The sequence below is a fragment of the Notamacropus eugenii genome, chromosome 2 (genome assembly GCF_028372415.1).
Source record: "Notamacropus eugenii isolate mMacEug1 chromosome 2, mMacEug1.pri_v2, whole genome shotgun sequence".
In the NCBI taxonomy this organism is placed as follows: domain Eukaryota; kingdom Metazoa; phylum Chordata; class Mammalia; order Diprotodontia; family Macropodidae; genus Notamacropus; species Notamacropus eugenii.
This window is the reverse complement of record NC_092873.1, coordinates 10,767,807-10,781,115: the sequence shown is the minus strand read 5'-3', so window position 1 is coordinate 10,781,115 and position 13,309 is coordinate 10,767,807. Positions and strand designations below refer to the sequence as shown.

The following is a 13,309-nucleotide window of genomic DNA, read 5'->3' as shown; positions in this document are numbered from 1 at the left end:
ATGCAAATAGTACTATGATAGATTCTGAACAGGTTACAAAGACTTGGTGTAAGACATGGCCTCTTACCTTGAAGAATTTTCAATCTCACTGGGAAACCAATACAAAACAGAGGAAATTCATTTATTATACAAGGTAGAATTTAAAGAAGTATTAAATAAATGCTATACCTGTAAGTATTTATATAAAGGAGAGATTATTATAGTTGGAGATTAGCGCAGGTGATGTTGATCCATTACTGGGTTTCCAACGCCAAAAATATTCCATATAAATTTGCTAAGTTAGTACCTCTGCTGGAAGAACAATTGCCGAATACCTACATTATATATGTATATATCTATATATCTATATATATATCTATACACACACATGCATATATATGTATATATGCATATGTGTATATGTGTATATCTGTTCCTCTATATATATGTACACAGAAACATATGCATGTGTACATACACAAATTGTCCAAAATCTGCGTCTGACTGTGACTTTTACCAGATTTTGAGTCCTACCTCAGTCCATTGCCATCCACATGATTTTCAACAAATGGCTTCCTGTTTCAGGCCTCTGATTCCTCATTTATTCCATGATGTGCTAACTCATCTCTAGTATCCCTTTCTGCTCTCACAATCTGTAGTTCTAAAAGACTAAACTGCACTTCTGTTACACACCTAGCAATGGATATGAATTGGACTGAATAGTTCTTGAGGGTCCCTTACAATTTTGAAATGATATCCTTATTCCCTTTCGTTTTCAGTAGCCTCCTTTTCTTAGAATTTTTATCTCTTTTCCATCCTTTTTCACATTCTATATTCCAGTTAAAGTTAAAATGTCTCTGCAGAATTCTGAAGAAAAAAGTGATGAAAAACTTTACAATATTGTTCTCCCCAGGTTGAAGAAGAGCAAAATGACACTCAAAGACAAAGGCAGGGTCTGAGTGTCAGTTCTTTGTAAGATGGAATTCTGAATAAGCCTCCATGAGTGAACAAAGAAATAGAAGCTACTACTTCCAAAATGAGTCAGGCTGGTCACCATTTCGAGTGAGCAGTAACGCCGATGGGTGAGTGGCGATACAAATACATGGAAGACAACACTCCATCAGGAAAAAGCTGTTCAGAATGTCTCTGTCAAGCCAACAGATGGCTATTGCCAACCCCCTTCCACCAGAGTACATAAATGCCAGAAAGACTGGCCTCCTCACAAACCAACTGCAGTAATTGCAGAAGATTGTCCTGAAGGCTCTATGGCAGCAAAGTTTCTCTTTACCCTTCCAGCAGACTGTGGATGCGGCCAAGCTCACTCTCCCAGATTATTACAGCCTCCTAAAGCTCTTGGAACATAAATACTATGCGGAAGCCTCAGAATGTATAGAAGACTTGAAAATATTGTTTTGCAATTGTTTTGCAAGCCAGGTGATGACATTGTTCTAATGACACAAGTCTTAGAGAAACTGTTTCTGCAAAAACTGTCTCAAATGCCTTCAGAACAACTAGTGGCAGGTGGAAAGGAAAAAAAATGAAAAGGTACTCAACAATCTTCAGGAGTTTCCACTATGAAAGAAAAACCATTCCCTAAGGCATCAGAAAAGGTAGCTAAACAGCAAGTGATTCCATCTCCTCTATGTCCTCAGACGTTACTTTCTGCATTGCACATTGCTAAACTAGCTCCACCAAGCTATAACACACAAGCTGTAACATAAGTGAAAAGGGGTGTGAAAAGGAAAGCAGATACTATAACCTGTATAACGTGGATAGATACAGCAAGTAGTGAATCTTCATCAAGCCTGGTTGAGCACAAATCTGCTAAAATACCACTTGTAATAGAAAAAGTTGTCAAGAATATCATACCAGATTCTCAGCAAAAATATAGAGTTGGGAACATGTTAAATTAACTGAGTAATTAAAATACCGTAATGAAATTCTTGAAGAAATGTTTTCAAAGGACGAAGTAGCATATACTTGACCTTTCCATAAGCCTGTTGCCAGTACTGCTCTAGGACTCCATAAGTACAATGATGTTGTCAAAAATCCAATGGACCTTGGCACAACTAAAGAAAAAGGTATAACCAGAAATGTAAGGATGCACGTGAATTTGCTGCAGATGTTCAGTTAACGTTTATGAATTGCTGCAAGTATAACCCACCAGATCTTGAGGTGGTAGTGATGGCAAGAACACTTCAGATGTTTTTGAGATTCAGTTTCCAAGATCACAGATGAACCCATTGCAAGAATGTCTATGTGCTATATAGAAAAGGATGTCACCAAAGCATTCTGTAGAGAAAGTAGCAGTGATGCTTGCCAGGCCTAGAGGCCTGAGGGCTACCCGAGTCTTCTTACCTCTATCCCGAGGTCTTCGGTTGGCCAAACCGGATGCTGGTATGAGAGAAAGAATGCTCCAGAGTCGAACAAGGGTTGAGCTTTATTTCAGGGTCTAGTTACAAGTGCAGGGGAATTCTTCCTTAGGAGGGAACGAAGAATCTCCCAAGGAGGCAAAGATCTTAGAATAAGAGATTGGAAGTAGAAGTATAAGTGGGGAGAGAGGGGGAGGGGAGAGAAGAGAGAGGAAAAGCTGAGCCTTGTTGTCCTCACCACTCCGCGCCCCTCCGCCCAAGAGAGCTTTCAGGCTTTCCTGATCCTACTTAAACCCTCCAGCAGCATAGTTTGCATCTGAATTCCGGGCTGTTAGATAACAATAGTGTGCCCAGATCCGGGACAATGTCGAGGGCGGGGAGCGCTCTCTCCCATCACGTTTCTCACGGGAAGAGGCGGAAATACACGAGATAGCTCGGTTCACCTCGATTCCCAGTCGTTTCCTGGGGGGTCTCGTGAGAACTCTAAGATTTAGAAGTTCCCACCTTTACCCGCCCGAGACTGTCCACCTGGAATTGAGCTTCCATCCCCAGCAGATGCTTCCTTTGAAGACAACTCTTTTGGAGAGTCTCCTGATGAGAGAGTGCAAAACTGCAAGAGCAGCTTAAATGTGTTCATCAACACCTGCAAGTTCTGTCTGAAGGACCTTACCAAAAGCTGAAGAAAAAGAATAAAAGATCTAAAAGAGAGAAGCAGAAAGAAACAAAAAAAAATGTATCAATAAAGATGAAAGTGAGAGGAAAAAAAATTAAGCAAATAACTACAGAAAAAGCTGAAAAATACCCTGCCAAACATTTCAAGGAACAAATGTTGGCAATAAATCTGGGGAGGAAGATAATGCTAAGCCTAGGAACTATGATGAAAAAAGGCAGTTAAGCTTGGCTATCAACAAACGCCGCAGAGATAAACTTGTGTGAGTCGTCCATATAACAGAGTTAGGAGAGCCATCTTTACTGAATTCTAATTCTGATGACAAAGAAATTGATTTTGAAACACTAAAAGCATCAATCCTGAGGGAAATAGAAAAATACGTTATGGTGTGGGAAAGAGACCCAGGAAATCTCACACTGTGAAAACACAAGTGTCCAAGGCCATGCGGGGGGCAGGGGGGTGCGGGGCACAAGGTTGAGCCAGAAGAGCAGCAGCAGTGACGGCGGTGGCAGCAGCTCCTCAGGCTGGGGTAGCAGCAGCAGCAACTTGAGCTCTTCTGATAGCAGGGATTCAGGTTCAGGTTAGTGTCCCTTTTCCATCTCTCTGTGTAGGTGGCACACCTGTTCCTTGAAAGACCAGAACTGTTCTCTTTATGGAGTATTTGTTGCATCCAACAGGAAGGTGTGATTTGTACTGCCAGGTCCATTTGCCTTGCTTTCCATCCCAATCTTTCCCTCCCACCTTCAAGTATGTGAACTTGTATAAGTCTCTCATAGACTGGTAATGTCCCAGAGATAATGAACAGTTGATGAAATCAGAGAAGATTGCTTAATAAAAAGTTTGAAAATGTGAGATCTCCATCAACTTATCACAATAATAAAGGGTCGCTAAAGGCATGTCACTTCATAATGACTGTGACTATCATCTGGTTCCTCATGGTAAGCAAGCCTAAAAAATGTTGTCTCTGGTGTGGGATACTTCATTCATAAATCCTCATCAGCAAAATGGGGAGGATGACTACAAATATGTCTCTCAAAAGGTTCATCAAAGTTTTAGGTGACATGATGTTTTGAAAGTACTTTTGAAAAACCATAGAAGGCCCACATAAATAATTAGGTTTTGCTATTTTTATTGTAACATCGTGACTAATCCGTGTGGGATAGAATGGATAGTGCAAAAGAAATCAAATATACCGAAAGCAGACAGCTTTGTGGGCTTAAAATTACAGTCCATATTTTCTGACTGATGAAGCACTTTTAAGACCTGTTCTTTAGGAAAATTGAGTCTGACAGAAATGTGAAATAGATGAAACTTCCTCAGTTTACTGAAAACACTATCCTTCTTGGCCTCCTGGGGTTGATTTTGAATTTCTAAGCAAAACTCACAATTCATGAATTTATTTTCACTAACATATTTTCTGTTTATTATGTTTGGGTTCCTGTTAGGAATGAAAAAGAAAAATATCTTTTGGATAAAAATGGAATCATACAGGATGAATTTGCCATGTTCAAAGTGGATGTAGACGCAGAAACAATTAAGGATCAGGAAAAATAAAATCAATATGTAGAAGACATTGAAGTTTTAAAAGCAAAGAATGATGAACTTCAAAAGGAATTACAACTGAATAAAGAAGCATTAATTAAATTCATATTCCACTAGGGTGGAAAAAATAAAAGTTCTGACAACTGGGAATGCAGTGTTGAACTCTAAATTAAACAATGCAAAGGGAAGGACAGCAGTCTAGAGAAAGAAATTGCATCATACTGTTCCCTTCTGATTTTTGCTCTTCATGCTCATGAGCCAAATGGGACATCAGAGAGAGCTCTTGAACATTCCTTTCAGGGACAACGTGAAGAATAGCTTCGTTTACAACACAAACTAAGTCATGACTTTTCTAGCCTAAGAGAAAACCGTGGTTCCCTTTGTTAAGAGCTCTCTAAAGGTGAACATAATCACTAGGTTAGAAAAAGAGGTGTACCATGTACATGATTCCCTCAGAAAAAAGACATTCATTTGAGAAAGCATACAGAGAGAATTACACCATGCAAAACAGAAGGCAAAAGGAATTTGAAAACACAATTGAACAGGAAAAGGATGAACCGATCAAATGCGTTGTCAAAGGGGCATGGTCAAGATGATGGAGTAGAAGCACGCACCTCTAGCACTCTCCTCCCACAGCCCATTAGATACGTGTAAAAATTAAATCTAAACAAACTCGAGAGCAGCACAAGCCACAAAATGTCAGATTGAAAGAGATTTCCAGCCCTGAGTAGCCTTGAAGTCCACAGAAAAGGTCTGTCATGCTGTGCAGAGTGAACAACAGAATAGGTAGCACAGTGACAGGGACAAGACTGGAGCAAGCCTCAAGAAAGCACCAGCAGCAGCTGCAGGTCCCATATTCCTCAACTCACAAATGCCAAAGACAGCTTCAAAGGTCAGTGAGAAAGCTCTTTCATTTGGGTGAGAAGGGAATGCAGCAGTCTAGGTGCAGGACCCTTGCAGCTGCATCTTCCATTGTTGGAGCCCTGGCCTAAACCCCTGGGTGAACTGAGAAACTGATGTGGATCTCAATCCTGAGTGGGGACCTTGGGGTTAGAAGGAATGGTAGCTGGTGTGGTGGAGCTAGTGGAGTCTCTGTAGAGGGAATACTGCTCACTGACCAGACCAGAGGCCAGGAGAGGAATCAATCCCTCCCCCTTATTTTTGCCACCTCGCAGGAACTGAGAACTTACATGTAACCAGAGTAGACCCTCCTCTTGAAAAAGGATTCAAAAGTCAAGAAACTGGCTGGGGAAAAGTTCAAACAAGGGAAAAAACATGAGTATAAAAGACTATTTTCTTTGCGAACGGGTATTTCTTCCATTCTTTGGATGAGGAAGAACAATGCATACCATCAAGGGAAGTCAAGTCTTCTACATCCTAAACCTCTAAAATATATATGCAGTGGTCTCAGGCCATATAAGAGGTCAAAAATGATTTTCAAAATCAGCTAAGAGAGGTGGAGGAAAATTGGGAAGTGTTATGAGCGTAATGCAAGAACATCATGAAAAACGAGTCAACAGCTTGCGAAAAGACAACCAAAAAAATACTGAAAAATTTAGCACCTTTAAAAATAGACTACCTCAAATGGCTAAAGAAGCCCAAAAAGCCAATGAGGAGAAGAATGCTTTAAAGAGCACAATTAGTGAAATGGAAAAGGAGGTTCCAAATCTCACTGAAGAAAATAGTCCTTGAAAAATCAGAAAGGAGCAGATGGAAGCTATTGACTTAATGAGAAACCAAAAAATTACAAAACACCACCAAAACAATGAAAATTAAAGAAGATAATGTGAAATATCTCACTGGAAAATCAACTGACCTGGGAAACAGGTCCAAGAGAGACAACTTAAAAATTAAGGAACTACCTGAAAGCCATGATCAGAAATAGAGCCTAGACATCATCTTTCATGAAATTATCAAGGAAACTTGCCCTGATATTCTGGAACCAGTGGGCAAAATAAATACTGAACGAATCCACCAATCACTTCCTGAAAGTGACTTGAAAAAAAAACCCACCTAGGAATATTGTAGGCAAATTCCAGAGATCCCAGGTCAAAGAGAAAATATTTCAAGCAGCCAGAAAGAATCAATTTGAGTATTGCAGCAATACAATGGGGACAACACAGGATCTGGAAGCTTCTACATTACGGGATCAAGGTGCTTGCAATATGATATTGCAGATGTCAAAGAAAATAGGACTAAACTGAAAGATCACCTAGGAAGTGAAACTGAATATAACACTTTAAGAGAAAAAAATGGTCATTCAATGAAATCGAGGACTTTCAAGCATTCTTGACGAAAAAACCAGAGCTGAATAGAAAATTAGACTTTCAAACACAAGAATCAAGAGAAGTATAAAAAGGTAAACAGTGAAGAGAAATCATAAGTTATATACTAACCTGAAATATTTACATTCTTACATGGAATGATAATATTTGTAACTCTTGAAACTCTTCTCAGTATTTAGGTAGTGGAAGGGATTATACACACACATACACACACACACATAAGTAAATATATATGTATACATGGAGAGAGGGAGAGAGAGAGAGAGAGAGAGAGAGAGAGAGAGAGAGAGAGAGAGAGAGAGAGAGAGAGAGAGAGAGAGAGAGAGAGAAAGAGAGAGAGAGAGGGAGAGAGAGAGGGAGAGAGGGCAGAGATTGACTTAAATAGGAAGGGATGATATCTAAATAAATAAAATTAAGGTAAGGCAGAGGTGAGAGGAAAAAAGTGAAGCTTGCTCTCATCACGTTTGATTTAAAGAGGGAAGAACATGCAAACTCAATTTGGCATGAAAATTTATCTTACACTACAGGAAAGTACGGGGGAAAGGGATAAGTAGGGTTTGGGAGATGACAGAAGGGAGGGTAAATGGGAGGAGGAAGTAATTACAAACAATCAGTTTTGAGGAGTTTTAGAAATGACTCTTGTGAATTGTTTTTTCACATAACTGGGAAATAAGAAATGCAGGTAATGGGGTGTAGAAAACTGTATGGGGTATAGAAATGTATCTTGCCCTACTGGAAAAGAGAGAATATAGAGATATGGGAAGGAAGGGGTGTGATACAAGGGAGGGGAGACTGGGGGAAGGGGTCATGAGAATGTACACTGTTTTGGGGTGGGGGAGGGGAGAGATGGGGAGAAAATTTAAAACTCACAATCTTGTGGAAATGCATGTTGAAGATTAAAAATAAATAAATAAATTGGGAAAAAATACGCAAAAATACATCTTGTCAAAAACGACCTTATCCAAGAAATACGTGCCCAAATTCAGTGTTCAAATATGTTCCTTCAGCTACAGCATGAAGACACCCAAAAGACAGTCATCCTTCAAGAAAAGCTATTGAGTCTTGCCCAGGTACAGTTTCTTGATCTCTTCAATAGAGTTTATGCTGATACTAAAAAGGAAGTTCTTGTGATAGAAGAGAGAAAAAAATGGTTAAATCAGTGAATGTAACCAATTTAAAAAGCAAACATGTAAATATGAAAATGAGAAAGCTGAGCAGAGGTAGATCTTTAAATAATGTATCTGATAAGCATTTAACTTTCAGAAATGGAAGTTAAAGTAATTTTGATCAAAATAATTGAGGAATTTGAATTTTCAGCAGGTAGACATTTTTAACTTTATTGTAAAAATTCTGCTATGTAAGAAAGGAGCATGAGAACCAATAATATGACATATGATAAGAAAATAATGACATAATAGTCTCTAAGTTAATATGAATGTAATAAATCAGTGGAATAAAATAAGCATAATTAAATAAAGAAATGACAATAATCTTAAATAAAAAATAAAATAAAAAATGAAATTATACAAATAAAATTTTAAAATCATCTTTTAGGCTAGATGGCTCACTTTGCTGAAAGAAATTATGTACTGCATGAAATTTTGACAATAAATATTGATAGGGGTAATCATTAATGCAGAAGTACTGATAAATTTATTCTTCTAACAATATTCCTAATGTTCCATTTTAATACTGTAATGGAATAAATTATTTGAAGTGCTAAAACTTAAGAAAAATTCTACAATGTCATGCTAGGAATAATATCACAATTCAAATCAGACATCTCTTTTGAGATACTAGAGCATATTACCACTACATGTTTTACAAGAATGTAACCATGCTGAACAATCCGAGTAGTTGCAACTCAGACTTCTCTGAACTAATTTTTGAAACACTAAAGATTGTATCATATTTTTAGTGAAATTCCAAACACGAACCACCACTTTTCTGTAAAACTGAGGACAGTAATTCTGTTCAAAAGGATTATGTTTATGCATGTAGCATTAACTTTTGTGTGTTACTGATCTTATTTTTTAATTGTGCTTCCCTAGGATTTTTTCATTTATCTCCATTTTTTTTATTGCTTTGACACTTATTCTTGCACAGTGTCCAAAATTGCAGACTCTGGAAGATAATCTTGATTTATGAAATCAGTAATAGAAATTATTTGGACATATTTCTATCAGGCTAAAGTCAGATACCTGCAACAAAATTTCGTCTTTCCCTCAAATATCATTTGCAGACAGTAGTTTCACAGCAAGTCACATCATTTTATCGAATTGATAATGAAGATCAGAAAAAACTACAGAAGCAAAAAAATAAAACTAAAATCAAATTACGCAATTAATAATTTGTCCCTGATTAATGAAAAGTATATTCAGTATGATGTTTCTCTTTTTTCACCAATATTATAAACGTTCTGAAAACTACTACTACTAATACTAATGCTACTGCCAATGCTACCCCTACTACTAGTACTACTAGTACTACTGTTGCTGCTACTACTACTACCACTACTACCGCTACCACTACTACAACAACTCCTCCTACTCTACTCTTCAACTTCAAGAGACTTTTGACTGAATGTTTTCCCAGGCTCCTTTTTGGACTTTTCACCTGTCTTGACTTCTTAATCTCCTGAATTCCACGTGTCATCAGATAGCACATAATTTAGGATTTAAGTGTATATTCATTATGGTGTTCACATCTGTTATCAAACTATCATTTCTTTTTTCTAAGTCTTTGTAACTCAACTAGAAAAATGTTCCTACAAGACAGGGATTACTTATACTTTGTCATTTTTGAAAGAATTCCTTTTCACAGCATGTTAGCAGTAGAAGTAATTTTATTATTGTAGTAGTAAAAGTAGTACGAGTAGTTGTGATAGTAGTGGTAGCAGTAATTCTAGTAGCAGGAGTACGAGTATTAGCAGTAGTACTAGCAGTAGAAGAATAAGAACAAGAAGAAGAAAACGAAAGATTTATTTGTGGATTTTGCCATGAGTTGAAAGTTAAGCTAAAATTAAAATTGTTGCAAGGTGACATTTGGACTAAAGCACTTTGAGTTTTTCTAGTCTGATTTTTTTAAACAAATTTTCAATTTCCCAGAGCCCTCAATGGCAAAATACATATTCCATATATAATTATTGTATCGTTACTATTATTATTTTTGGAAATTGTTACAATGAAGGCAAAGTTAAGCGTAGAATAACATTGCAGTCAAATTTTCCTAAAGAGTTCACTTTATTACCATCAAGTAGATTTCTCCATTCTCGGTTGCTTTCCCATATTTGTATGTAATTATGTATGCTATTCATCATTATGCCAACCAAAAAAGTATGGAAGTGGATAATAGCGATGTTCTTCAAAACATTTTCAGCCTAGTATCCATCATACGTGATAAAGTAAGTGAAATTTAAGCCAATGTGGTCAAAAACAGAATTTTTGAGCATGAGATTCTTTTCCACTTAGAGGTACTTTGAAGGAATTATGCATAGAAAGTTGAGCCTGGGGTTAGAAAGATCTGATATCAAATGTTGCCTCAGATGCTATCTGTGTGATACAAGTCATTTAATCTTTCTCATTTGGGGGATAATAACAACAGCTGTTTCCCAGGATTGGTGTAAGAATCAAAAGAGATAATAATTGTAAATCTCTTAGCTTTGTGGCCTTTATTTTAGGCACATATTAGACACATGATAAATGCTACTGTCTCTGCTCCAAAAACATAGTGACCATTGTCGATTATGTTAAACTAATCACGGCCTCCCACATTTTCATAAGCACTTCCTAATTTTAAAAAAGTGTTCTCTTCACCTGGTTCATTTCAGTTTACTTGTCTTAACTAAGAAATTATTGTGAGGGCCAGTCTCATTCCTATGGAAACTTTTTTCTTTTGCATTTTCATGTTTCAGAAATTTTTCTAAGTTTCAGAAATCAGTATAGCAAAGAAATAAGCTTTGTTTTCCATTTAACTCCCCTATCACTCATTGTCTTCATTTCCCTCCTTCTTTTAGGAGCACACTGATGGAAATAATAACCTTCCAAAGCTTTTGGCTTCAGGCTGCAGTCAAAAAACTAGGTGTGGACCGAGCCCTCGAAGGTAAAGCAAGGAAGCAATAAGTTGGAGTCCATCTTTGGCAGTACAAATTACCTCATTTTATTTGTGATCAGGGAAAACTGGCACCCTTTTTCGTCTAATGTCCCAGAGCATGCAAGTTTTCAGTATGTCAGCTTTCAGTCAAATTACAGTTTCTTCCTTGTTCAAAACTTACATCATCAACTAGTGCATGTTAATTATGCTAATTGCACTATAGTAGGTCCTCAGTAGGTTGCAAAGGCTTTGTGTAAGACATGCCCTTTCTCCTTGAAGAATCTGCAGCCTCAATAGGAAGCCAATGCAAAATAGAGGAATTTCATTTTTAATATAAGATAACACATAAACAACTATTGAGGGAATGATATACACATAAGTATTTATAAAAGGGAGAGATCACAACAATTGGAGATTACAGTGGATGGGATTAATCCCGTGGTGTTCTTCTTAACACAAGAAACACTCCATGCAAATTTGCGGAGGTAACAACTCTACTGGAAGAACAATTGCCAGATACTTAAATTTTATGCATGCAAATGTACTTATGTTTTTATGGATCAACTATCCTATGCCATCTGTTACGTCCTCAGTTGTAGCCATACATAAATGAACACATTTTATGTACCCGGGACTAGTGCCGCTCATATTCCTTAAAATGAATTCTGTTTCCTCATTAACCAGTTCTTAAACATGGGTTTTATCTCCTCTGATTGTTTTCCCATGGTACTGGCATCTTAACACTTAAAACACAGTCTTTCTGTGATCCTTCTGCTTTTTTTTAGAACGTCTTCAACATCTATATAAACACAAAAAGCCATACCCATATCAACACATTTTTTTTATTCAATACTGTAGAGAAATCTTTGGCAAAGTCATCACATATAATATAAAGAATTACGTCCTAATTTAGTTATTAGTTTCTATTTGTATGCGTATTTTCTTCAACTAAGATTAGAAACTTAAAAGGTATTGCATATCTATGGCATCTTTCTCTCCCTTTATAAAACGTGCCTAATTCTAAGGACCTCCCAGAGCCAACATGATAAATGTAATGCAGTCAACATTCAATACAGCAAATGTTTCATTTTTTTTAAAGACACAATTAAAATGCCTTAAAAATATATGTACTGAATGTGTTAATCACTCAGGGAAGATGAAATGATTAAGCATTTTGGGTCAATGGCTTGTAATCTTCTGAGTGATTTAGATATGATAAGGAAACATGAATAAAAGTTAATAAACATGTCTTCATTGTGAAGTTTTAATTAAAACGTTCATTTTGAAAACAGATAGTTTTGCAATTTTTAGGAAAACTTTCATGAGAAAGTCTCCTTATTAAGCCATAGTTGACCACTTTGTTTCACTTGTACATAGATAGGAATTATAATCACTCCTTCCCTTTGCCAATCAGCTCACCTTCACTTCATTTTATTTCATTGAATCGTGTGGCGTAAGATCTATACATGTGTTCTTACTTCTGCAGCTCCTTAATCAACAATTTGTTTCACCCTTCTGTTCTCTGCAACTATATCTATGAAAATGGGTGTACTCAATATTACTCAATGGTCTTACTTGCTCTCTGTTCATGGCTTGGACCACCATAGATGCTGGGGCATCTATATCACCATATAATTCCCTTATGAATAGAAGTTTATTTTTGCCATTAAAAAAACAACAACTAGTCTATATTCAGACTGTAGTCAGCTGATTCTGATGTCATTTCCAGGAATCAATCTTTTCTTTTCTCATAATAACCAATTTCATTTCTTCTTTGTGTGTGGTTTTCTTTTGCTTTGGGTAGTTACCTTCAAATTCTGGAAAAAAATCATCAGAAGAGACATGCAGACAGAGAAATATTCTAAATCATCGTAAAAGCCTTTGTTCTCTTTCATTTCTCAAACGTGAGTTATGTTTTTCAGCATACCTTCTAGAATCCCCTTTTCTTCAATCTTTCTTCTGAAGTCACTAAACATCAAAAGAAGTTATGATTTGAATAATACCTCTTTATTTCTCACAGAAGGTCTCTTCTTTGCTCTATTCAACACATTATTGGCATGGAGGTAACAATTATCTTCATGGTGGTCTTTTTATAAAGACTTGTCGTAATCATTGCTGTATGTGATGGCCAATTATGTGGAAAGATGGATCTTGTTGCTTTGGAGCACGTAGTGAAACCAACAATGATCGATCCCTCTAAGCTATCTTTCAGTTTCACTAGAATTTTATTTTGTCTTCTCCCTTATTGTGGTGACTTCATTAAGGGTGTTAAGGATTTTTTGCAATAACAGAGCAATTTCTCAGTCATCCTACACTGAAATTACCAACAGTTAAGTTAATATTCATAAAATGACTTAAACTATGATTGT

General features: G+C 36.8%; 1 long non-coding RNA gene and 1 pseudogene across 1 annotated transcript; both read left to right on the top strand.

Moving 5' to 3' along the window:
* The first annotated feature begins 736 nt into the window (after nucleotides 1-736).
* On the top strand, nucleotides 737-3,606 carry LOC140522492 (bromodomain testis-specific protein-like; annotated as a pseudogene).
* A 497-nt stretch (nucleotides 3,607-4,103) lies between these two features.
* On the top strand, nucleotides 4,104-11,328 carry LOC140524355 (uncharacterized). Its single transcript, XR_011973685.1, has 3 exons — nucleotides 4,104-6,922; nucleotides 7,856-7,918; nucleotides 10,864-11,328. It is a non-coding gene; the product is annotated as an uncharacterized lncRNA (long non-coding RNA).
* The last annotated feature ends 1,981 nt before the right edge of the window (nucleotides 11,329-13,309 follow it).